This window comes from Protopterus annectens, chromosome 6.part0 (assembly GCF_019279795.1).
Source record: "Protopterus annectens isolate FY-2018-M chromosome 6.part0, PAN1.0, whole genome shotgun sequence".
NCBI classification, from domain to species: domain Eukaryota; kingdom Metazoa; phylum Chordata; order Ceratodontiformes; family Protopteridae; genus Protopterus; species Protopterus annectens.
The window spans coordinates 924,054,216-924,081,680 of record NC_056737.1 but is presented as its reverse complement, the minus strand read 5'-3'; positions in this window follow the sequence as shown (position 1 = coordinate 924,081,680).

The window sequence follows — 27,465 nt, the reverse complement described above, 5'->3', positions numbered from 1 at the left end:
CAACCTGAGGTCTCGGCTCAGAAGCCGGAGCCGAAGACCTCGATGCCTTAGAGGGCTTCCCTGTTGAAACTGACAGGGAATCCTCTGGCTTCAACAAGCCTCTCAGAATCAACTTGTTTTTTCTTTCCTGCAGGACCCTGGGGCTGAAGCCATGGCACACAGCACAGGAGTCCTGCAGGTGCAAAGGCCCCAGACAATAGACACAAGAAGTGTGAGCGTCTGTCAGAGACATTTTCTGACAGCACGCATCACACTTCTTGAATCCGGAGACCTTTGCTTCTTTTGACATTTCCTTTATCTGACAGGTGTACACTAACACACACTCAAACACACAGTTATACCCTGTCCGCAAAAATTAGTAATACTAAAAATAATAATAATTTTAGCCAAAAATACTAATACTTAAGTACAAAAAGTTAAAGCAACTACACAAACACTCCCTAGGGAAGGGAAGGCCAAAGGCCCAAAGGAAGAACCAACGGTTCTTTTAGTAAGAAAACGGGGAAAAATAGGGTCGGGGAAAAAATCTCAATGTTCTACACTAATCTAGGTAGAAATAAGTTAAAAAAGGGAAAAAAGAGAAACTTTTTGAAGAAAAAGCTAACACTCACCAGGAACCGGTAGAAGCAACCAACCTCGAAGCTGTAGCGGCAAACGAGATCTGAGGTAACTCTCGCCTAGCATTGTGGGATATAAGGGGAGCCTCGAGCCGGTGGAACCAACTCTCGAGCTTTTAGAGTGGCCGAGTCGGAGCCGAGGTCGGCTCCGAACCCATCCAGCAAGAATGAAGGCGAGATAGACAACTTAACATCTATTATCAGTATTACCTGATTTTCCTAACATTTTGATGGACATGGTCCCACCTGCAAGTCAATCATCTGAAGCAGGTCTGCGGGGATCAGTTTTGTCTGTGCAGTTCTTAGCCTTCATCTTGCAGACTTGCTTCTTGCAAAATGCACTGATGAGGATACCATTCTACTCACTGATGAAATTACTGTTTCTCTTGTCTCACATGTAACTTGGCCACAGTGGTCCCTAGGAAACATAAAAACATGTCTGTGAAGTATCTGAGACATGGATATGTGACATTTACTAACCAGCACACAGTAACATACAATTGGTTATGTAGACAACAAGATAAATATTTATAGGCACTTGAAATATATTCCATGATTTTGGTAGCTTATCACCAAAGCAGCAGACCAAACTGCAAGGCCAGTATGCACATACTGTTGCACACTATGCAACACTTGTACACAGGATGGGTCAATTGTTTAAAAACGAAGCTATATCAGTTAGTGAATATGCTGATGTATGCAACATACATCAGTCTGTAACAACACAACAGCAGAAGGATAGCTAGATTTTAACTCTGTATCTTGCCACCCCCCTTTCCCAGCATCTGGTGGTTTGGGGATCATGATTACCCACAATATTTTGTCCAAATCACGTGTAGTTTTCTAACCATAATATATTATATCTTTCTTACAGTCATCTCTTCCACTAAGTCCTGTGTTGAGATCCTCACCCAAGCCTTTTCTCCACTTAATCCCTTCTGTATGACCTGTATCCTGGGATCAACATACTCCAGTCCCTGTTTCGTGTTGCTCATGTCTCAGTTACTCCAGCTGTGGCAGTTTATCTTTCCTATAATTACCTGCAGCATTCTTACCTTCTTCCCCAAGCTTGTGGCAGTCCACATTAATCTCCATTCCACTACTCTTCATACCTTTATTCCTTTCCTTCTTGTCAATCACATTCTTTTCTTTCCAATCCTTTCCATTACCACTTAAAGAAATCCTGACTAGTAAGTAATTTTGTCCAACAAAACAAGACTGGAATGCAGGAATACCAAAGAAACAAACAAACGTAGGCAGAAAACAATTTAATATATCACAGCAAAGCTTTCGGGTGAAACCCTTCTTCAATACTAACAATCATTAAAACAAAAGCAGCTTGCTTTAAATAGGAGCAAGAAACAGTCACATGATAGCAGCCAAAATCACATGACCGACAAACACAATATAATATGACATATATACAAAATGCAAAAATATTTAAAATATTTAAAATAGCTTGACACGCTGAATTTTACTTAAAACAGGCTTTAGGCTAACAGTAGAATTTAATCCAGGTGAGGAATCCGCTGCTAGTCTTAAAATCCATTCATATTCCTTAATATCTAAAACATTATTAATATCACCACCCCTACTATGAGGTTTAACTAAATCTAGGCATCTAAATTTAAAGCAATGTGTATTCCCATGTGTTTTAATATGCTTAAAAAGAGCATTATTCTCAACCTCCCTTCTAACCTCTGACTTATGCTCAATTATTCTGTCTTTAAGTTTACGTGTGGTCTTGCCCACATAGAATGTTGAACAGGCATTACAAGTAGCCAAATACACCACATTTACACTGTAACAGAATGCTACTGATTTAAAGTAAAACTCTTTTAAAGTAACAGGATGAATAAATGCATAATTAGGGGTAGCAGCAATGTCTGTACAACAAGAACAGCTCATACATTTAAAAGTACCAATACGATCAGAAAAAGCATTCAGCTTTAAGCCAAAATTAAAATCTTTATAACATAATAAGCTTTTAATACTTCTCATATTCCTATATGAGTAGTAAGGCTTTTCACCTAAAATTCGCCTAACCTCTGGACAGGCCATCAACACAGGCCAGTATTTGGCTATGATATATTTAACCGAACCTTTTCTACTACTAAAGTTCATAACATATCTAGTTCTAACTATATTTCCAATGTTAGATCCTGATGTAATGATCACATGATCATTCATACACGCGTCTGTCCTTAGATAAAGTTTATATGTAGTATCCCTATTAAGTATTACCATTCTCTTCAATTCTTCCAATATATCCAAGTCATAGCCATTCTTAACAAACTCATTGAACATTTCATCTAACTGTATATGAAATACAGAGTCGATTGTATTTAACCTACTGACTCGTGAAAATTGAGCTTTAACAATTCCTTTAAAAACATGGGGTGCATGCATACTATTATAATGTAAGTATCTACTAGTATGCACATCCTTCTTGTGAATAGTAGTTTGTAAAGTACCCTCTTCTTTATATACCTTAACATCAAGGAAAATTGCTTCATGTTCAGATATAATCTCCTTGAAAACCAAGAAGCTTGTACTACTGTTTAAATATACTATAAAATCTTGCAGATCAGAGCGTGATCCCTTCCAAACCATAAAGCAATCATCCACAAACCTCTGGTACAAGCAAATATTAATGTTCAAAAATTTTACACCATCATGTATAAACTCTAATTCCCACTGATACAAGACTAGGTTAGCATATGTATTAGCAATCGGTGTTCCCATCGCAACACCGGTTAGCTGTAGAAACAAAAGTTGATCAACCATAAATACATTGTTGCTCAGAACTAAGTCTAATAATGCACATATATTTTGAACATCACCTGTAGGTATATCTATTTTCTTACTCAGAAACTGTCTGATAGCCTCAATGCCATACTCATTTGGTATGACAGTAAAAAGAGAATTTATATCTAAGGTTACAAATAAATAGCCTGAATCGAATTTGTTATGTAGACTGTTATACCAAATTGAAAGTTTGCTTAAAAAATCACCTGTGTCCTTTAAGATATTAGGACACTGCAATAATAAGGGGTACAGTCGCGTTTGTAAATAAACAGATATGTAAATGTGGTGTATTTGGCTACTTGTAATGTCTGTTCAGCATTCTATGTGGGCAAGACCACACGTAAACTTAAAGACAGAATAATTGAGCATAAGTCAGAGGTTAGAAGGGAGGTTGAGAATAATGCTCTTTTTAAGCATATTAAAACACATGGGAATACGCATTGCTTTAAATTTAGATGCCTAGATTTAGTTAAACCTCATAGTAGGGGTGGTGATATTAATAATGTTTTAGATATTAAGGAATATGAATGGATTTTAAGACTAGCAGCGGATTCCTCACCTGGATTAAATTCTACTGTTAGCCTAAAGCCTGTTTTAAGTAAAATTCAGCGTGTCAAGCTATTTTAAATATTTTTGCATTTTGTATATATGTCATATTATATTGTGTTTGTCGGTCATGTGATTTTGGCTGCTATCATGTGACTGTTTCTTGCTCCTATTTAAAACAAGCTGCTTTTGTTTTAATGATTGTTAGTATTGAAGAAGGGTTTCACCCGAAAGCTTTGCTGTGATATATTAAATTGTTTTCTGCCTACGTTTGTTTGTTTCTTTAGTAAGTAATTTTACAAGCATTCCTTTAAAATATGCCTGTTTTCTATATTTAAGTGCAGGTGGTTTGGATTCTGGCATGTAGTTCCCCTGGTTTCCATCGTACTCCATCCCTCATAATCAAAGATTGATGCTTGTCAAACAATTCCTTCACCCACTTACTGAAACCCCCTATACTCTCCTTATTTCAGCCATCTTAACTCCAAGTACTGGGTGTGCTTCTGAGAAGGCCTCAGACTGCCTACTTTTTGCAGTACATACTCATTACTGTTACTTTTCTTTTGGCTTCCCTCCTCCACACTGTCTGCTGGGTTATTTTTCACGTGCATTACTGTGTGAAAGAACTTACTTCCCCCTTCTATGTCCCTCACTATAATCAGGGCTACTCAGTCCTGAGTCAAGCCAAGCACTATCAATAACCATACTATGTTTCTTCTTCTCCATTTTCACCCACACAATTTATTTTTTAATGTAATCCCTCCACTATAAATGTTCTCACATCCTTTGCAAACACCTCCATTCATGCTGTCTTCTACCTCCAACTTCTCTCTCCCTTGTTACACGTTTCCACTTTCCACTCCCATAGCTCAGTGTGCCACTCTATCTCTATTCTGCTCCCCCAACCTACCCCTCCTTCCTTCTAAATACACTTTCAACTGCTTATGGATATTTTTTTGTATCCTGATACATCCAAACACCACAGCTTCTCTACTCTTTTCTACTGCACATCCTCATCACCGTAAATTTTCCATGTTTCCTGCTTATTTTGATCCTTGCCTGCCTTGAAGTCTTCCTGACACAGCCATTCTTGCCCTCACCCTACAACTCACCTGGCCCTAGGCCCTTTCTCGGATTGCAGTTGTCCAGTTTCCCTTCTAAGCCCTAGTTCTGCCTTTATTCCATACTACAGTTTCCTCATCTTCTCTGTTGCTGTCATCTTTCTCCACACTTCATGCCCTGCTTCTTCACCTCCCAGCTGCTCCCTTAACCATACTACCAACCTGCTGCCTCTGCATCTGGTCCACCTTTACCCCTCATACAATCTCCATTGCTATGTTTCCATCTTTCTCTCATTACCTTCCTCATTCTCATCCTCATCTATCATTTTCTGACACCTTCTATCACTTTCTTTTATTCCTAGATTCCCTTGCAGTTGAACTGGTAGCCTCCTCTGATCTTCTACTCCAACACATTTTTTGCAGCAGCTGTCATACAGTTCTCTGGCTTGTCTTTTACCTTCCCTAGCTGTTTCTGCCTATCACAGAGGTTCATCAAATCACAGTTTACTTTTATCTTTCCAAGTCTTGCCTTTCTGCTTTTTCTGTATACTGTAGTCTATTAACTTTTTGGATATCTTCTTCCTCATTTGTGCCAAATTACATTTGCCCTTGGCTGCTCTCTGCTTCTCTCTTTTCCTTTCTGTTTTCATTGCAGTAGTATAACATTATATATCTATCCCTGTAGTACTATTTTGTGAGGAAATAGCAGTTTATTTTCAAGCCTACATAAGCAATTGCCATTGTAAACACAGCAAAATTATTTTACATGGATGCCTCAACCACTGCTTGTTAATTAACTTTATTACATACTATAATTACGTCTTGAGAAACTGTCTCCTGACAGACTTACTGTACATGCTTAGCTATCTTGTATACATTATCATTACTTAAAACTTATAATATTTATTGTGTTTCAGAAATACTTCTCTGTACTACTCAACTGTGCCTTTAATATGTGTCATATCTGAAAAAAATCCACTGACCAGGTTACCGAGTAAAAAAAGTCAATTGACCAAGTTACTGAGAAAAAACTAAATAAATGAATACAAATAATAAAAAAATAAAATAACTGCTTTAATTGCTTTTAAGATACCCATCATTCCAGACCTGCAACATTTCCCTGTGTTGCTCTTAACATGGAATAGTTCTGTTGTCAATTCATTCACTGTCCTCTACTCTCCTACAGAACTCTGTGCAACAGAAAACAGAGTTTCAGATGCTACAACCTACAATGCTCAGTAGTAACATATTATCATCAGTATCTCATTATCACCATCTGGCTAACCAAATACTTCAGAATCTCCAGCTACAGTATGCAAGATACACATTCTTCTCAATTGAGCACACACAGTATCAGGGCTTTTTAAAATTCTCTTCCACCCCAACAATTGCAGCACACTCCATAGCGTTGTGCTTAACTATAGCTGAAGAGCATGTAGCTCACTATGTCATTAGAGGCACAACAGTTACAGGTTACTAACCACATGACTCCTTAGACACATTTTACTCTATGCCCCTACAATGTAGTATACAAACATTTCAGGCAAGTTTAAAATCTTTCCCACCAGTCCTATATTTGTATCACATACACTACATTGGCATCTAATTTAGCCTTAGCATAACTTGAGGTGCAATATTCTTTAACATGAAAGTTATGTACTTATCATAATGATAGATCATTGTTGTCTGCTTCCATCCTTCCTCAATGGATGGGTCTTTGGATCCAACCTCAGATCAAACTTTGGTCACCCTAGATTTTAGGATCCGTAGCTCAGGCTCTTCCCCTTATCCATAATCTTCTCATGTCCCCAACATTACCTCACAGTGAGTTTGCCCATAAACCCCAAACAGAGCAAAAAATAAATACATAGATAGATAAATAGATGGATATCAAAGTTAATACCTCCGAGATCCTTGAAGACATGCTGCTCTGGAGCTGAAGGAGTGTAAGACATTACATACACTGTCATACAAGAAACCACAGGGATTATCTTCCAAAAAGAAATGGAAGGGGGAAGGACAGTAAGACACTCAGGAGGGATGGAAGCAGACAACACAGATCTATCATTAAAATAAGTATGTAACTTTCATATCTGATGTTGTCTCTTCCATCTGTTCTTCAATGGATGGGACAGAGTCTTCAGCTACTTAGACCTTGGGGTGGTCTCATGGAAGGATATATTAGAGGATGGCTGAACCAAAGGCTGCCCTACTCTTGGAGATCATATCCAGCTTATAATGGGAGATAAATGTTTGAACAGTAGACCAACTGGCTGACATACAAATGTTATCAATTGCGATGCTAGAAAAGAAGGTTGAGGAGATTGAGACAGGTCTAGCTGAAAAGCCCTGACAGGTTTGGGCAGGGTCACAACTTTTTCTCTATATACATGAGAAATACAATCTGACAGCCATCTAGCTAAGAAAACTTTGGAAACTCTTTGGCCCATTCTGACTTTTGAAAAGGAAACAAATAGTTGAGCAGTCTTCCTGAAGGATTTCATACGATGGAGGTAGAAGCGCAGGTGTTGATGCACATCCAGCAAGTGTAGCATATATTTCCCCTTTACTGAAGAAATTAGGAAATAAAACTGTAAGATTACTACAGTGGTTCAGTAAGCCTTCTAAAGCTACTTTGGGGACAAAGAATAGACTGGTTCTGAAGGATATCCTATCTTTGTGGAAAATTATGTTAAGGTGGCTTGCAGGACAGGGGCTGTAGCTCTGAAACTCTCCCTGCTGAAGTTATTGCCACAAGAAAAATAATTTTCCAAGTCACAAATTTAATGTCCACCCTGGTGGCATGTTCAAAGGGAGACAGTCATATCTCAAAGAGGACTAGAGTCTTTAAGGGGGAGGGGTCTGAGCAGGAAAGTGTCCCTCATGAAAGCTTTGGTAAGTCTTATGGAAGCTAATGTCACATAATTCATTCAAATATGAAAACTGAAGATAGCCACTAACTGGATTTAATGGTGGAATAGCTGGCCCTAGCTTCGAAAATGGACACCAGAAAATCTTAGCATGCAGGGAAAGGAGCTGAAAAGGGATCCAAATTCCTTTATGAGGCCCAAATCAAAAATCTTTTCCATTTGCTTTTCTAAATTCTCCTGGTAGACGATCTCCGGAATGAAGTAAGAATGTGGATTACTGGGGAAGACAGCCTGTACTGAGTAACTATCACTGAAGCAGAAAAACAAGCTTTTACCTGAGGGCCTGAAATTCTGGATGAGGCATGTCAGAAGAGTGAGAGAGAAGATCCGGATTGGGATCCAGCACCCACGGGGGTAAATTATATAAGGTCAGAGAAAAGGAAACCTTATATATGAGGTCAGAATGGAGCAATGAGGATGACCGTGATCTTCCTCTTTGAAGATAGGACAACATAACATCATTGGATTTCCCTGGTATATGCATTGCTATCAAAAAGAGGTTAGAAGATATCACCCATGACCACAATATCACTGCCTCTTGACATAATGGAAAGGAATGGGTTCCCCTTGTTTGTTGATGTACCAGACATCCATCTGGACTGAAATCTTCCGTAGAGGGAAGATGTCCTGACAAGCCTGCAATGCCATGAGAACTGCCCTCATCTCTACAACACTGATGTAAAGGCTGGCCTCTGAGGGAGACCCCATACCTTGGACCATCTTCTTCAGGTAATGCTATCCACCCTATCTGGGAAGCATCTGTAGTTACACTGGCCTTGGAGGAGGGGAGTACAAATGGACAGCCTTGCGATACCCTAGAAGACTGAATCCACCACATTTGTGTCCTGTAAATGTTTGTCAGACAAACCCAAAATCTATGGGTTGGTACCTGATGGACCATTGTACCACAAGTGTTCACTGTAGAGCTCTCATGTAGTATCTGACCAGAGGAACAATGGCGATGGAAGACGTCATTGATACCTGAAACTGGTGAAACCATCTGGCTGGTGGCAGCAGACAAGACACAACCTTTCGTGTCTGGGTTTACAGGGTGGACACTCTGTCGTCTGGCATCTTTGCTATCCTGGTTGTCATATCTTGATGGGCACCTATGAACTCTTATGTCTGAACTAGAAGAAATTGAGATTTGTCCAGATTTAACGTGATCGCAACTGGTACCAAAGGTGAGGCAGACAGTCCCTGGCTAGAATGAGAAGAGACCCGGTAGGAGCAGTAATGATTCAGTCATCTAGACATGGGAATACCCGGAACTCTTGCAGTCTCACGTGAGCTGCAACTACCGCCATACACTTGGTGAATACCTGGGGGGGGGGGCTCTAGTGATACCAAAGGACAGGGCCCTGAACTGAAAATGAGTGGCTCCCAGCCGGAAATGGAGAAACCTTCTGGACCACCTTTCCATTATAATGTGGGAGTATGCATCCTGAAGGTCTCTCGAGCATATCCAATCGTCCTTCCTCAACAGGGGGAAGACAGACTGTAACACGACCATATGGAATGCCATGTCTTTTGACATACTGGTTGAGACAACTGAGGTCCAAAACTGGCCTGAGGTTCCTGTTTTTCTCTGGCATGAAAAAAACCTTGAGTAAATTCCCGATCCATGCCGGTCTGGTGGGACCTCCAGGATGACTACTTATCAAACAGCTTTTTTATCTCGAAGGCCTTCCTTTGAGAGGGTGGCATGTTGGGGGGGATCTTTTTTGAAGGGGGTAAAGAAAGGGAATGGAATAGCCTCTGGTTATGATTCTCCACACCCAGATATATTTGCTAATGGATATCTAGGCTTTGGGTGCAGAGACAAAACCCCCCTGACTGCCTCCAGAGCACAGCAGCCAGACACCTGTTCAGGAGTGCTTATAAGACCTCTAGAAGAAAGGACTCCTGAACCCTTGGTTTCCTGGGCCTCCTCTGCTTTGTGGGTGATGTCTGCTATTAGAATTTCTCCCCTCTAACTAGGGGGGGGGGATCCATCTTCAGGCATGTCTAGGGAAAAACTTTGGGACTTCATGAATCATAGCTTCTTAACCCCTTCTGCTTTCCAGAGAAGCACCTCTGGGGGTTGAGAACTACATGCCTATGGCAGAAAGGGTTTTCTGTTTGGTCTGAAAAGGGTTTAATCCTTGAAAGGGGTTGTGATGTTATGAGGTAGTGCCATATGTTACAGGAAGAGTAGAGCAGTACATGTGTACATATGCCAGCGCAGCTAGCTAGAGTGTTGTAAAGAATTTTATGTTATTTGACTATCATACTGATTTTTACAGATGTTTGAGTTAAACTATATTTGTAAAGTTATTTGTGTTAAAAATGCATCAACAGTAGGCCCTGCTGGATAGAAAGAATGTATGCATGTATATTAGGTTGTATTGTTGCAACTGATCGAATGTGTATGTTTATCAGAGAATCCTGGAAGGGTGAAAAGTTTGAAATTTTGTTACAGCTTTCAGATGTCGCCAAAATCTTAGCAATGCACTGTATGCGTATTGTACCAGAGTCATGTGACCGGAGGTGATGTCATCCTCTAACCAGCATCTGGTTTCTTTGGAACCCTCACAGCAGCGAACCTGACAGGAAAGATTTCTGACAAGATATAAATCTTACACATCCACAGTGAGGGACAGAGAGAGACAGAGAGAGAGAGACATCTTCTGGCTTTTGCTGTGGTAAGACACTCAGCACACATCAGCTTGCCTTGCTTTAGTACGTAGTCAGGGAACAGTAATTCTTTAGTTAGACAGGGACATTTAGTGAGAATAGTTTAGTATTGTTTTCTACATCTGTGAGAAACTATCCATCTGTATTTTTCTTTTATATCTCTGTGGCTGCAACTCTTTTGTTGTTTACTGTGTTCAGTATTCTGCTGTTTTCTGTTTTATTATCTTTTCTGTTTTATTATCTATCATTATATATTTCAATACCTTTCATTGTGGTTGGTCTTTTAGAGAATACTTTTAGCATCTTCAGAGTATTTATGCATGTTTTAGTGACACTCTGGCCGCTCTTGAAAGCCTTGCTGCTTTGGTCACACCCTATCATGTGTATCGGTATTAATTTTACACAGTATAATTGGGCACCCTTTGTAAGAGCCTTAGAGTAGCTGACTGGTGGCAGCATGATTGGTACCCCAGAGTCTGAGCAGAAAGGGGCACAGCTAGTAAATCTGTTCCAGCTTTTCCCAAGCCTGTATGTGTGTGTGAAACTCAAATATCCAAGTGTGTGTCAGCTACTGGACAGTGTGGAGTTTTGTGTGGGTCTGTAGAGAGAAGGAGAGTCCAGCTCCAGGTCTGGAGCGTGCTCCCTGTGTGCTCTTAAAAGAAATTGTGCTTGGTCCAGCGGGCTAGATCTGAAAATACTGTGTGAATCCATCTTTGCTCTTAGTGACCGTCCCTAACCAGAGTCAGTTGTGAGGACAGAGTCTCCTTGACTGCTGGCCCAGAGTAAGGACTCATCACATAATGGTGGCAGCTGTGTGGGATATTAATTGAACTTCAGTAGCCAGTTTGCAGTTGTCAATGAAGGTGTGTGTACTTTCAGTAGCCACAAGGTAAACATAAAGAGTTTCATTTTCACAACAGTCTTATTTATTTTTGTTAGTTTAGTTTAGTCAGAGAAAGCAGGCAAAGATGGCAGCAAAGGATTATAGCAAGCTGACAAAGAACCAGTTGGCTAAGGTGTGGGAAGCCAAAGGACTGGTACATGCCAACCTGACTAAAGAGGAAATTATTTCAGCCTTGGTCATAGCTGCAGCACAGACCAGCAACCCAGAAGACAACCAGTCTGGTGATGGGGATGTGCAGTCTTTAGAAACAGAGCAGTTCACCTCTTCTTTAGAGGACTTAAAACTCTGTCTGTAGTTAAAGAGACTTGAACTATAAGCCAAACGTTTGGAAGTAGAATCAGCAGACAGACTGCGGCATTTGAAGGCTGAAGAAAAGGCAAAACAGATTTAGCTAGAATCAACAGACAGACTGGGACTTCTGGAGGTCAAAGAAGAGACTGCGGTGCTTGGAGGCCGAAGAAAATGAGAAACAGTGCCAACATGAGATGGAGATGCTGACTCTTCGGCAGGGTCATGGAGGTAATGGGGAAGGGAAAAACCGAATCCCAGAAGCAATAAAGTTCAGTAAATGTCTTCCAGAGTGTACAGAGTGTGATGATTTTGATACTTTTATTCCTGTATTTGAAAGGGTATGTAAATGGTATAATGTTGACCAAGGGCTCTGGATATGGTTCCTGACCACCTTACTCCATGGTAAAGCTGTAACTGCTCTTTCTAAATTGTTTGATGCTGACTGTTCAAACTATGATAAAGTAAAAAAGAAGTTACCTACTCACCATAACGTTCCATGTTTGCAGTCCATCTCGCCCTTCATTCTTACTGATGGGATCGGAGCTGATCCTAGGCTCTGACTCGGCCTATTTACAAGCTCGAAGTCTTCTAGTTGGCTCGTGGCTAGGTAGGTATCCCATGGTGCACTAGTACAATCTCTAGCTCTTGTTTGCTGCTAACTAGGAGAAATAATAACAAACATACAGAAAGAAACCAATAATAAAAGGTCTCCAGTAAATGATGATGACACATTTTTCTGTCTCTAGATACTTCCAGGATGGGGGTAGGAGGGTGGGTTCATAAGAATGAAGGGTGAGATTGGCTACAAACATAGAACGTTATGGTTGAGTACAAACTTCTTTATGTTCTGTAGTCCTATCTCGCCTTCATTCTTACTGATGGGACAGCGTCCCTAGCACCTTATTCTTGGGTGGCTCATGGAAAAATACTCCTGAATACCGTGGAACCAAAAGATGCTCTACCCCTGGAGGTTAAATCCAATTTGTAATGAGTAATAAATATGTGAGGGGTAGCCCAAGTTGCTTCTGCATAGATATTATTAAGTGGGACCCTGGCTTGAAAGGCTGCAGAGGTAGACTGAGATCTTGTACAATGAGCCTTAATTTTGAAAGGAAAAGGCCTACCCTCAGAGGTGTAAATGTAAGCTATACAGCTAGAAATCCAATTTGATCTGGTAAACCTGACCTGGATTCGGAGAAGGAAATAAATAATTGATCTGACTTCCTGAATTCCTTAGTCCGGTGCAAATAAAAACGTAATTGTCTATGAACATCCAACTGATGAAACCTGTATTCTGCTGCGTTGGAATGATTTGGGAAGTTCTATGGATTGGCTCAAAGTGCTATGGAAACAGACCTTGGGGGACAAAGGATGGATTAGTACGAAGAGATACTCTGTCTTTGTGAAAAATCAGATAAGGGGGTTTTACAGACAGTGCTTGTAACTCTGACCCCCGTCTGGCAGATGTGATTGCCACGAGAAACAAGGTTTTCCAAGACAGAAATTTCAAAGGCGATGAATGAGAAGGCTCAAAGGGCGGAGACATCAATTTGGATAGCACAAAACTGAAGTCCCATGAAGCAACAGGTTCCTGAAATGGGGGTCTTAACAAAGTGGCATCTTTCAGGAAGGTTCTGCACAGCCTATGTGACATCAGATTAGAATCTTGTATGCCTAGATAAAAATTAGAAATCGTTACCAACTGAACCCTGATAGTGGCAGCCGCAGATCCCTGGTGGAAAACCACAGACAGGAATTCCAAAACCACCAGAATGGAGGCAGTATAAGGGTCAACATTCTTTTTCTCAGCCCAGATAGAGAATCTCCTCCATTTACTGGAATATAATCTCCTAGTGGAGGGTTTATGAGAAGACGTAAGGATATGAGTCATGGAGGGTGAGAAGTCGTGAAGCCTGACTAGGGATGGAAATGGAGCAGCCAAGCTGTCAAATTGAGGGTGTGTAAATTGGGATGAAGTGATCCTGACATATGCGTCAAGACATCTGGCACTGGGTCCAGAACCCAAGGATCATCTAGGAGAAGAGGCCCGAGAAAGGGGACCCAAACCTGACGAGGCCAGTAAGGAGCAACGAGGATCAGTTTGATTCCCAGCTGTTTTGCTTTCTGAATAACCTTGTGTAGGAGAAGAAAAGCATAAAGGAGACCCAGGGGCCAATCGTGAATGAGTGTGCCTGTATCTGCCCCTTTGGGGTCTGTCCGTGGCTGGAAAGGACCAATTTTTTGAAGGCCAGTTTCTGCTGAAGCGTGGAGGCTGTACCTGCAGGAAATCTTTAACTGTTTGCATAGATTTTGCTTTTTCCTCCATTTTCTTTAGTACCTCCTCAGCTTTAACACCGTCTGACTCCCCCGGAGGGGGGATAAGGGAGAAATAGCTGCTGCATTTGGCATTGATCAGGCTGGCAAAGAGATCGCATCAAGGCTGCCCCATCTGCGGGAAATATGCTCTGCTATTTTCTGTTTCAGACGCCACTCGTGAGGCATCAAGACTGCCCGGCTGAGTTTGTCGGTTATCACATTGGTTGTCCCTAGAATGTGCGCTACCACCAGAAAACGCTGGGAAGATATCGTCGATTTCTAAACTCGAATGGCCTCTCGACATAGTGGGTATGATCTGCTTCTGCCTTGTTTGTTGATATACCATACTACCGACATGTTGTCTGATTGTATCGCAATCGTCCCAAGAGGCAGAAGGTTGTGAAGTGCTTGCAATGCCAGGAGAACCGCCCTAATCTCTAGAACGTTGATATGCAGGTGAGCCTCGTGATCTTGCCATGTGCCTTGGACTGTCTTGCCTAGATAATGGCCCCCATCTGTGAGGCATCCGTGGTCACAGTGGCAACGGGTTGGCGAGGGACAAATGAAGTGCCCGTGGTTAACTGGTTGGATTGAGTCTACCACATGAGGTCCTTCTTGCAAGTGTCTGTCGGCAGTATGTGATGAGATAATGGTAGGTGTTGAAAGGACCACTGGGATGACAGCAGCCACTGAAAAATCCTCATGTGTAGTCTGGCTAGCGGCACTAGTAGTAAGGTGGCATCCATGATCCCTAGATGCTTCAGAATAGTCTTGCCCTTGACTTTTTGTAGGGTGAGAAGACGATGAATTTGAAGAACCAGATTCTGTGCCCTTTCTACTGGAAGACAAACCAACATGTCTACCGTGTCTATCTCTGCGCCTATAAAAATCACAAATTGAGAGGCAATAAGGCAGATTTTTCCCAACTGATAGAAATCCCCAACTGGGCACAAGGTTGAATGGTAATGTCCCTGGTCTGAAGAAGTAGACGCCTGGTGGGGGTGATCAGGAGCCAGTCGTCCAGATATGGAAACACCTAGAATCCTTGACGTCTCAGGTGAGCTGTCAATACTGCCATACACTTGGTGAACACCCTGGGGGATGTGGTGAGACCAAAAGGCAGAGCATGAAACTGGTAAAGACTGGCTCCTAGCCAGAAGCGTAGATGACTCCTCGATGCCCTGTCCATTTTTATGTGGTAGTAAGCGTCTTGGAGGTCTATTGAGCACATCCAAGTGTCTTTCCCTAGTAACAGGAGTATAGACTGCAGTGTCACCATCCAGAACTTGTCCTTCTTTACTGATTCGTTCAATCTGCCGAGGTCCAAGATGGGCCTCCAGTTCCCTGTACGTTTTGGCACTAAAAAGAATCTGGAGTAAGTTCCGAATCCTATTTAGTCTGCTGGGTCGGTTTGGATGACTCTTTATGCTAGCGACTTGTTGACCTCCACAGTTGCCTTATCCCTGTGATTGGGTGGAACAGCCAGGATCCTGTTGGGAACATAAGGTTGCAGAGAAAAGGGTATGACATAACCTCTGGTAATAATTCTTTGTACCCATTTGTCTTGAGTGATACTTAGCCAGGCTTCTGGATACAAAGAAATGTGACCCCCGACCGGCTCCAGAGAAGCACAGTCGGGCCTCACATCAGGAGCGCTGGTAAGGCCGGCCCCAAAACGAATCGTGGCCTCCCTGATTTTGCAGTCCACCCCTGCCTCTAGGGCGACATCTACCATTTCCTCCTCCTCTGCCTCTGAAGAAGGAGTCACCCTGTGCATCTTGGAATAACGTCTGAGACTTCTTGAACCACATTTTACCACCTCTCTGACCCTTAGGGCATGGTCTAGAGGGGAAAGTAAAACGTACTCCCCACGGCAAAAAGTGTTCTTCATTCTTACTCACACCGGGCGAGTGTGTCCTTTACCTTGGGTCCAAACAATGAAGAACCATTGACGGGGGCATTGGTAAAGGTAGATTTGAACAGTTCAGCAAAATTACACAAACTCATCCAGGAATGACGTCTTATGGAAATTCCTGAACCCGTTGCTCTACTCGCTCCATCGGCTACATTCGAGATAAGCCTCATGGACGAGTTGACAATAGAGTTCAAGGTGGACAACTGGGCAGACACCTTGTCAGGGACTCCCTCAGTGCATGTACCTTGTAGAGAATCTCCTAACTCCTTAAGGAGATCTCTTTGAAGCCTTGTGAAGTGTGTAAGATAGTTCAGTTATCTAAGAGTAAATGCCACTGACGAGAAGATACACTTCCTTTTATCTGTCCATCGTTCGAGACTCTTTATTCGGTGGATGAGCAGAAGAAGAAGTTTCCGCTAGCTCCTTCTTAGTGGCCGCCGCCACCACAATGGCATCTATGGGAACACCTTTAGACAAAAATTCCTTTTCCCTGGGCGCAGAAAAAAACGTATTTGGTCAACTGGGGACTGGCTCCACGGCATCAGGAGTATCCCACACCTTCCGACTAATGAGCTCCATCAATCTGTCGAAAGGTGGAGACACCCAAGAGGCTGAAGGTTGAGACCCGAAAGCCTTCAGGTACACTGACTCCTCATCAGAAGCGGTGACAGTTGGCCAGCCGCACCTCCGCTTCAGGATTTCCAGGATGTCTATGAAGGAGACATCATCAGAGGACGACTTGGGGGACCCTTCTGAATCCTTGAGGTCAGTGTCCAAGGTAAGAGACTCATCCTGGTAGTCCACATGCTTCCTCTTGCATGTTCTCTTCCATGGGGGCTCCTTGGAAAGATATCCCGGGGAGGTCTCGGAAGACTGGGGGCCACCAGCTGGTGGCTCCTGAGGCTGCGGGTCTCTGCTGTCCAGAGAGGAAGTAGGAGCTGAGACAGAAGTAGGTGCCCTAGGGGGGAGAGTGTCGGTACCCCTGGTAGGCGCGGATGATCAGGACAGCACACTCCTCATCATCTGGAATGCCGACCTCTCTGACTCCGAAGACCTCCTCGGATTCGAGGAGACCGAGGTTGCCATCGGTTCCAGAGAGCCATCATCTCCGAGATAGACATAGGGTCCAAGCTCACCCTCGCCGACGTGCCAAGAGGAAGGCTCGTAACTGAAGAGGTTCGGTTCCAGGCGTCCCTGTCAGGGCCGACCGGGGAGCTTTGGCTCCTAGACACCACAGATAGCACTGAGAGTGTCGGAGTGGAACTCTGCTCCGAAACAACCTCAGGGGCAGCTGGAACTGAGGGTTCCACCAGTGGTACCAAACACTCCGGCTCCAAAAGACCAGCATGGCTCAGAGGAGGAATCACTGAAGGGGGAACAGACTCAAGTGGCCCCGGAACCAACTGGGTCGGAGCCAACAACAATTCAGGTAAGGCAGATGACTTCAGAAGTCTCAGCACTACCCTCTCCACATCTTCTTCTCATAAACTCCTGGAAGACCTGGAGGACAGGTTAGGAGAACGGGATATCTGCAATATGGGTGACCTTAATGTAGTGGAGACCAGTAATGGATCCCTAGACCGGCTCCGTTGAATACTCTCAGTGGTCAGCTCCGAACTACTTGGTACCGACCCTGTAACCACAGCAGTAGAACTTTCGATCGACTCTGAACTCAGTGGGGCCGATGAGGCAGAAATTATATCAGACTTAGTAATTTTAAGAGGCTCCGAAATACCAGCCAGCGCCGGGGAGGGCCTCTTAGAGGATTTGGATTTTTCCTTTTTAGATCCCTGAGATCTAGCAGAGGAGGATGAGCTAGCCAGATCTTCCTCAAAGGAAGGCTTTAGAAGACCTTTTAGTATGAGCTTATTTTTTCTCTCTTGCAACACCCTAGCACTAAAACAGTGGCAAAATAAGCAAGTTTCCTGTAAGTGGATGGCCCCAAGACAGTAAACGCAGTTACTGTGGCCATCCATTACAGACATCTTCTGTGAGCATTTTACACATTTTTTAAAGCCAGATGGCTTATGGTCCTTGACTTCCTTAGACATCTCACAGAAGATTGAAACTCAGACACACACACACACAGGAAGAAAAGTGGGAGGACTAGGTCCTCTAACTTAAACGGGCCTACCCTAATGGAACCGCTAAAGAGACACCACGAGGACTAGGTCCTTTAATTTAAACAGGCCTAGCCTGGGTAGAGAAGAAAAAAGGAAAACTAGGTCCTCTAACTAAAACGGACCTAGGGGGGACAGAAACAAGTAGAGAGCCTCGCATACACACTATAACAGGAATACAAGTCTAATTTGTGAAAAAAAACAAAGAACGAAGGTCAACAGAACCTCGTTCTGTCTGCAACACTAATAACAATAAATATCAACAAGCGGAAAGCTCCGCAAGTAAGTTATTACTTATAATATGTAAGAAAGCACACACAGCCTAAACTAAGCACAAAAGGCACCTACAACTACTTAATATCAATAGTATGAAGACAGGAGTATATACAACAACCAAGAGAAACTGGCACACAGGATACCAAAGTACTATAAGGCCAACTGTACTCAAAGAATTGCACACAAAAGGTGCTCTAATAAACGCTAACTACAAACACTGCACTAATATAGCTATAAAATACTATATAACACTATGAAAATGTGAAATTAGAAGATTTATCCAAATTTTAGAACAAAATGTGTAAAACTTAGCCACAGCCAAGAAGGAGCACATCTGAACTCGTCGACGTGGCAAATGAGATCTAGGGATTGTACTGGTGCACCATGGGATACCTACCCAGCCACGAGCCAACTAGAAGACTTCGAGCTTGTAAATAGGCCACATCCTCGGCACCGATCCCATCAGTAAGAATGAAGGCGAGATAGGACTACAGAACATCAATACTTACTAGAATGTTTTAAGTTAACACCTGAAGCTTACAGAAAAAAAAGTTTCATTAGCACAGAAGCAAGGCAGATGAAAGTGTATGTGAATATATTGCTAAGTTACACATTTATTTTCATGGGTACATGAGTAGGTGTTGGGTCACCACTTTTGAAAGTCTGGCAGACTTTTTGGTGAGGGAACAAGATCTTAACACTTTGCCTGAGACATCAGAATCTGGTTGGCAGACCTAGTGTGTAACTCTACAGGTGAGCTGGGGAAAAAAGGAGATCTCTACTTAGCAAACAGGGTATCAATGCAGGAGAAGGGTATACCCAGTGCTGCACATGGGTATAAGGGAACCCATGGTTGGCTGCCTAAACTAATTCAGGTACATGGCCAGGACCAAGGGTTAGATGTTTTAAATGTAACCAGATGGGCCATGTAGCATACAGTTGTCCACTAAGGCAAGGTAGGGAACAAAAGGTGAAGGAGCCAGCAAGTGGGAATAAGAGCATGCCAGTGGTAAGTTGTCCGGAGATAACAGGGGTACCAAATTATCACCAAAGTTTGCATCCTATCTTAGTGGATGGAAGACTGCTAAGACAGACACAGCCTCTGACATAACTATTGTGAAGCCTACAGTGGTTAAAGAGGAGCAGTACTTGCTTGGGCAGTCCACACTAGCCAGAGCTTTAGGAGGGACCTCATTCCAAATACCTTTGGCTAGGGCTCATCTTGACTGGGAGGGTGAAAAAAGAAGCAAGTAGGTAGGTGTGTTTGAGGATGTCTTGATATGGAGTGATTTTGATAATGCAGTACCTTGTGAGCATGTAGTTACAAACAGTCAGGCCTGGAGACAGCCATATGGGTCAGGTAGCCTGGGGAAGACCCAGATAGACCCCACACCTGAAGATGGGGCTGGTGAGATGGTTATTTCAGGGAGAGAGCTATCCTGTAGCAGTGAGCCTGAAAGTGAGCCACAGATGCTGGTAGGTACTGATGTTCCTGTGGACAAGGTGACTGCAAGTGCAGAGGTAAGTGTTAGTACCCAGGCTGATAGTGGGGCACTAATGTCAGAAGAGATTGGACTTCCAGTGAAAAGGGAGTTGGGAAGGGTCACAAAAGTAGAATTGAACTCAGCTTTCGGACCCTACATTAAGAGGCTTGAGGGAGGTAGCTAAGGAGGCACCTGATTCTCAAGGAAAAGAGGAGACTACATACTGGAACAAAGTGTTACTGTATAAAGAGTGGACCCCTGAGGGAAGGCTAGAGGGTGAGATGGTAGAACAGTTAGTAGTGCCCAGAGCCTACCATCTGGCACTTTTAGCCACAGCCCATGATATTCCTTTTGCAGGTCATATGGGCATAAAGAGTACCAAGAGACATTTTATGCAGAACTTTTATTGGCCTGGGATTGCAAGGGATGCAGCACAGTATTGCAGGACCTGTGAGCAGTGCCAAAATGTATGCAAGGCAGGAGACAAGGTCAAAGCTCCTTTGATGCCTTTGCCTGTGATTGAAGAGCCATTTCAGAGGGTAGCTATAGATATTGTGGGGCCTCTGAGTATGCCAAGTTCTTCAGGGAAGAAGTATATCCTGGTGGTAGTAGATTATGCTACTAGATACCCTGATGCGGTGGCTCTGTCCTCCATCGAGGCAGAGAAGGTGGCAAATGCTCTTTTAAACATTTTCAGCAGAGCAGGGTAGATTTCTCAAAAGAAATACTGACTGACAGAGGTGCCAATTTCATGTCACACCTGCTGGCTTGTCCATGGAAGTGCTGTGGGGTGAAGAAAGTACAGTTTTGTACCTACCATAAATGTAGATGTTCGAGTGTTCACCCTGCTGCAGTCATCACACTTTGGAAATCCGGCCGACTGCGGGACCGCCTGACGACAGGATAACCCAAGTCTTGGTCCGACGTCGGTTGCTGTCGCCTCATCCCTGACGTCAGTGCGCCAGGGGTACATATATTGCAACCGACACCATTTTCTTTAGTTTTTCTTGCCCCAGATGTCAGCTGCCCCCAAAAAGGTGATCCAAATTAGTACCAAATGGTGTGAACACTGTACAAACACAAAATCCCTTCAGCTATAAGCAAATACATCAGTAAGGCATAGCAAAGATTTAGCCAGTAGATCAGAGGGATTGAAGGGAGGGTAACCTGGACTGCAGCAGGGTGAACACTCGAACATCTACATTTATGGTAGGTACAAAACTGTACTATGTTCATCGTGTTACCCTGCTGCAGTCATCACACTTGGGTTGAGTCCCAAAGCTAAGGTAGGGTAGAGGTATCATAGAGGGTTAGTGGAGGCAATGAGGCCCTGCAGAACTGCAGTGGCGAAGCCCGCCCTGGACTTAGAATAAAGAGGTAAGTGATGCTGTTTGGTGAAGGTGTGTACAGAACTCCAAGTTGCAGCTTCTAAAATTTCCTTGGTAGGAACCCCCCTGAGAAAGGCTGTAGAGGTAGCTGTTGCCCTGGTAGAGTGGGATCTAATGGTAGGAGGAACTGGTTTCCCATGATGGGTATAACAGAATCGTATGCAATGGCCTATCCATTTAGAAATGGTTTGCTTGGATATGGCCCTCCCTTGAGAAGCTGTAGCATAGGAAACAAAGAGCTGATCAGTTTTTCTGAAAGCCTTAGTTTTATCCAAGTAGTAACGAAGCTGCCTATGAATGTCCAAGGAATGCAGGAGTCTCTCACCTTTGTTCTGTGGATTGGGGAAGAAAGTGGGTAGGTGGATGGTTTGATTTAAAGCTACACTGGAAACCACCTTAGGCATGAAGGAAGGATTAGTTCGTAGAGAAACTCTGTCTTGATGAAAAATGAGGAAAGGTTCCACTGCCATAAGTGCCTGTAATTCTGAGACTCTCCTAGCAGAAGTTATTGCCAGGAGCAGGGCAGTCTTCCAAGATAGGAACTGAAGGTCTGCAGAAAAAGCTGGTTCAAAGGGAGGTAGCGTTAGTTTTTCCAGAACAAAGTTGAGGTCCCATGTTGGTGTAGGAGCTCTTCTAGGTGGTCTAATGTTTTTTTGCCCCTCTGAGGAACTGCCTTAGAAGAGGATTTGAAAATAAAGGTGGATTCGTGGTAGTGAGCTGAAATAGCTGAAGCATGGATTTTAATTGAGGAGAAGGAAAGTCCTTTATGCAACATCTCAGCTAAATACTGCAGAATGTGAGGCATATGAGGCTGAGTTGTGTCTTGGCCTTTAGCTTGGTTCCAAGCAGAAAACCTTTTCCATTTGTCCGAGTAAGCCTTCCGGGTGCTTGGCCTCCTGGCTTCTAGAATAACATCCAGTACTGCTTGTGAAAGAGGGGCTGGTTGGATGCTTAATTGATTTGCCATGCAGCCAGGTTTAAGGTTTTGATCTGGCTGTGTAGAATATGCTTGTCTTGCTGCGTGAGCAAATGAGGTATTTGAGGCAATATCCATGGTGGGCTGTGAGCCATATTCTTCAATAGCGGGTACCAGTGCTGGCATGGCCAGTCTGGGGCTATGAGAATCAGTCGAGGTTTCTCCTTTTTGACCTTCAAAAGAACCTTTGTGAGAAGAGGTAATGGGGGAAAGGCATATGCTGTCAGGTTTTTCCAACTGAAGGAGAGAGCGTCCACTTTCCAAGCTTGATGGTGGAATGTCCTTGTACAAAATTTTGTCAGTTGGTAGTTTTGAGGACTGGCAAACAGGTCTATATTTGGTAGGCCCCATCTTTGAGTTATCATTATAAATATTTGTGGGTCTAGTTTCCACTCGTGGGGATCTTTGATGTTTCTGCTTAGGTCGTCTGCCAATGTGTTTTTCTGTCCTGGCAGGAATTGAGCTTGTAACTGGACTTGGTAGGCCAGAGCTGTGTTCCATAAGATTATTTCTTGCCTGCAAAGAGGGTAGGAATGTGTACCCCCTTGCTTGTTTATGTACCACATTACTGTGGTGTTGTCTGTCTTTATTGCAAGTTGTCCTGGCTGTAGTAGATCCTTGAAGGCTGTCAGAGCTTTCTGTACAGCTAGCATCTCTTTTTGGTTTATGTGCAGTTTTCTTTGTTCTGCAGTCCATAGGCCTTGAATGCATTGCCCTGCCATGTGTGCCCCCCAGGCATAGTCTGAAGCATCTGTTGTGATAGTTTGCCTGGATGGGGGCAAGGTGAAAGGCTTGTTGAGGTGACATGCCTGTGCCCACCATATAAATTCCTGTTGAAGGCAGGGAATGAGAGATATCACTGTGTCCAAGCTGTGGCTGTGTTGAGACCATACACTTTTTAGGTACCACTGTAATTTCCTCATATGCAGTTTTGCAAATGGTATTATCAGAATGCAAGATGCCATGAAGCCCAAAGCCTGCAGAATTTTTCTTGCAGTTAATTGGGTCTTTGTTGCCACTGTCTTGAAATATTGAGTCAGTTGTAATTGCTTGTCTGGTGTAAGATAAGCCTTCTGGGCCGTTGTGTCCAAGCTGGCACCCAGGAATGTCATTTTTTGTGAGGGTACTAGTTTTGACTTCTTTTCATTTACTGGGTACCCCAGACAATTTAGTAGATGCTTCACAAAAGCCAGATGTTGTAAGAGAATGTATTTTCTTTCTGCTTGGATGAGGCAGTCGTCCAGGTATGGATATATTTGAATTCCTCTTTGTCTGCAGTATGCAATTACTGGTGCCAGGCATTTTGTGAAAACTCTGGGCGCAGTAGATAAGCCAAAGGGCAGTGCAGAGAATTGATAATGGGTTGAACCTGCAATGAAACAGAGGTATCTTCTGCAACTTTGTCTGATAGGGACATGCAGGTATGCCTCCTTGAGGTCCAACGTTAGCAGCCATGCTTCCTTGCCCAACATGGGAAGTAGCTGCTGTAGTGTTAGCATCTTGAATTTGGGAACTTGTAAGTGTTTAGAATTGAAAGGTCCAGAATTGGTCTCCAAGCATTTTCTTTTCTGGGTACTAGAAAGAGTCTTGAGTAAAATCCTTGGCCTTGCTCTTGAGTTGGTACCCTTTGAATGGCTCTCATGGCCATGAGAGCTGTAATTTGTTTTTGAGCCTCTGCCCTTTGATTTTGTGGCAGGTTTGGCATTTCTCTTTTTATTGGCAAGGTGTGAAAGTGGAATCTGTATCCTCGTAAAATTATGTCTAGGACCCATTTGTCCTTTGTGACCATGTGCCAGTTGTCTGCAAATAGTGCTAGTTTTCCCCCAAGGGGGCTGACAAAAGAGCTTTGTTTGGCCAGCTGAGGTGCAAGTCATTGAGTTTGCCTTCTGGTGGGTTGAGACCTGTCTTCTCCTCCCTTCTAGGTTGGAGTGCCACATTGGCAAGGCTTATACTGAGCTTGTGGTTGTCCTCTGCCCCTTGGGCACCTGTATTTACCTCTCTGAGGTCTGTCAGTGGCTGGAAAGGACCAATTTTTTGTTGGCCAGTTTCTGCTGAAGCGAGGGGGTTGTACTTGTAGGAAATCTTTGACTGTCTGCATTGATTTCGCCTTATCTTCCATTTTCTTTAAAACTTCTGCTGCTTTAACTCCAAAAAGAACATCCTGCTGTAAGGGAGCATCTAGTAGTTTTGCTTTAACATGATCAGGCAGACTTTGTTCCTTTAACCAGGCATGCCTACGTATAACTGATCCAGTGACAGATGCTCTGCAGGAGGCCTCTAAAGAATCAAACCCACATTGTAAGGTATGTTTGCCCACCTGCTCGGTGGATTGCAACAAATCCTGTACTTCTTTCAATTCAGATTGTTGAGGGAGGGAGGTTATCTTTTATTTTAACTGAGAGATCAGAAATTGCTGATACTTAAGCATATGAAACTGACAATTTAGTGCTCTCATAGCTAAAGTGGCTGAGGTGTAAACCTTTTCCCCCCACCTGTCTAGTGCTCTTGAATCCCTTTCAGAAGGTACTGGATTTTTAGCCATGGAAGCCTTAGCCCCCTTGGGACCCTGGGAGATAGTGTCAGGGTCAGCTACTGGACTTTTGTAAAGGAATTTGTGGGAATCAGGCACTCTGTAGTATTTGTCAGGCTTGGCCAGGGCAGGGGGTAGAGAGTCACGGTTGAAACTGGATTCTAAATAGACATCATCCACAATGTCCAAAACAGGAGGGATGGCTAGAGGTCTGTGTTGGGGGAGTAAAAGAAACTCTGAGCCTTTTCTTGGAATCAGAGTAATCCTGACCTTCCCAGTGAAAATGTTTCCTCATAGTGTGTAAAGTTTCCCCAAAAGTGTAATCTTCTGGAGAGGAAGCTTAAGGAATAGAGTCCTCAGCATCAGAATCTTCATAAGGAGAGAAGGAATAGTCTTGGTCCTCAGAGGAATCCGAAGAAATAGACAGTTGTTCAGAGGAAGCAGAATCTTCCTCTTGTCTAGGCCTTTTGTCAGGAGGAGGCTGAGAAGCCCTGATAAGAGAAATCAAATCTTCAGCCATTTTGAGCATCTGTTTCTTAGGCATAGGGCCTTGAACAGGAGACTGAAGTGAAGCCTTTTTTGATTTAGAAGGAGTCTTCGACTTGGAAAACGTTTTGACTGTAAGAGTCGTCAGTCTGAAAACGCCTTCAGAAACCGATGGCGTTTCAGAAGTACCAACGTCCTTGGAAGGTAAATCGTCAGAAGGGCCTGAAGTAAAAGGCTGCATCGGCCTAGTACATTCCGTCAAAATATCTGTAGTGGTCTTGGGTTCCAAAACTGCGGTGGTCAGAGGCTGCGTCGGAGCCTCACTGATAACTGGAGAACCGGAGACCGGATCAACCGAGGCCTCGGAATCGGGCTTAGGCCTGGGCTGTCGGTCCTTGTCCTTGCGCTTTTTGTGCACGCCGGTAGTCGGTAGCTCCGACGGCATGTTATAGTTAAATTTTCTACCAAAATAGTGTAGTGCGAAATCAAATGTCTTTTAATAGTACGTTTATTAAATCTAGCACAAAAACGACAAGAAGTGACATCGTGATCAGAGCCTAGGCAAGGTATGCAATAAGAATGAAAATCCTTATGAGGTACTTGCTTCCCACATTTTTTCTGACATCGGTCTGAGGCAAGAAAAGTTTCCCCAACGGGGTACTTAACTTTATAGAAGACTTCGGTCTGAAATTCGAATTCGACAATCTCAGGAGTTGGCCGACCGGCACTTGCGAACTGCTTCTGCTTCGGGCACCGCGCGGCAAGAAAGACTAAAGAAAATGGCGTCGGTTGCAATATATGTACCCCTGGCGCACTGACGTCAGGGATGAGGCGACAGCAACCGACGCTGGACCAAGACTTTGGAAATCCGGCCGACTGCGGGACCGCCTGATGACAGGATAACCCAAGTGTGATGACTGCAGCAGGGTAACACGATGAACATCTTAAAGACCACCCTTACCATCCCCACTCCAGGCTAATGGTCTTATGGAGAGGTTAAGCTCTACACTAAAGACCAAGCTACAGGCATTTCCAGACCAGTTTAAGAGAGAGTGGGACATATATTTGCCCCTTCTGCTGTTTGCATACAGAGGGGTACCCCAGGAATCCACAGGTTTTTCACCCTTTGAGCTGTTGTATGGGCATAGAGTGAGGGGGCCTTTAGATGTGATTAGTGATAAGTGGGAGGGTGACTGTGAATCCCACAAGGAGTCTGTTGTGGAATATGTCCTAAACATCAGGACAAGGCCTAGGGAGCTCATGGGCTTCGCCCAGGAGAACCTGTAAGAAGCCCAATGGCAGAAAAAAGGTCTGGTATGACAGGAATGCTCAAGCTCGAGAGCATGCTCTGGGACAGCAGGTTATGGTTCTCATTCCTGTCAGACACAATAAGCTGCAGGCAGCTTGTGAGGGACCCTTCAAAGTGGTGCGGAAGGTCAGTGATGTTCACTACATGATAGAGTTGCTAAGCAGGAGGCAGGGGTACAAACTGTACCATGTTAACATGATGAAACCTTACCATCATAGAGATGCCCTTATGCTAAGTATTTGCAGTAGGAGGCAGGAGGATCTATGGCTACATCGAGCCAGCCAGCAAAATGCCAAGTTATTAAGGTGAAGCTTAGAGTTGCAGACATATGACATGACAGTGCAGCACTGTAGTAGGGTCAGCAATGCCAATGCAGATGGGTTCTCAAGGCAGGGTATTGGTTAGTATATTCCCAGACAAGCTCATTCCTCTCAAGCAATGTTTCTCAAGGGTCACTTGAAAAACTAGCTTGAGTCTTCAAAGGGGGGGGGGGGAGACATGTGTCAATGTGAGGTATTGCCAGCTATGCCAGGAGAAGTAGGGCAGTGGATTTGTTACATATGCCAACCCAGCTAGCTGGAATTTTGTAAAGAGCTATATGTCATTTGTATACCAAGCTGATTTGTACAGATGCTTGTGTTGAAAAATGTATTTGTAAAGCTGCTTGTGCTAAAAATGTACCAACAGTGTGCCTGGACAGAAAAAGAAATATACATGCATTACTCTAGCTGTTTAAATGTGTATGTTTTAACAGAAAATACTGGAAGAAGGGGTTAATCTCAATCCACCTAACTTTGAAAATTGTTTGAAATTAAATTACCTAGCTTAGGTC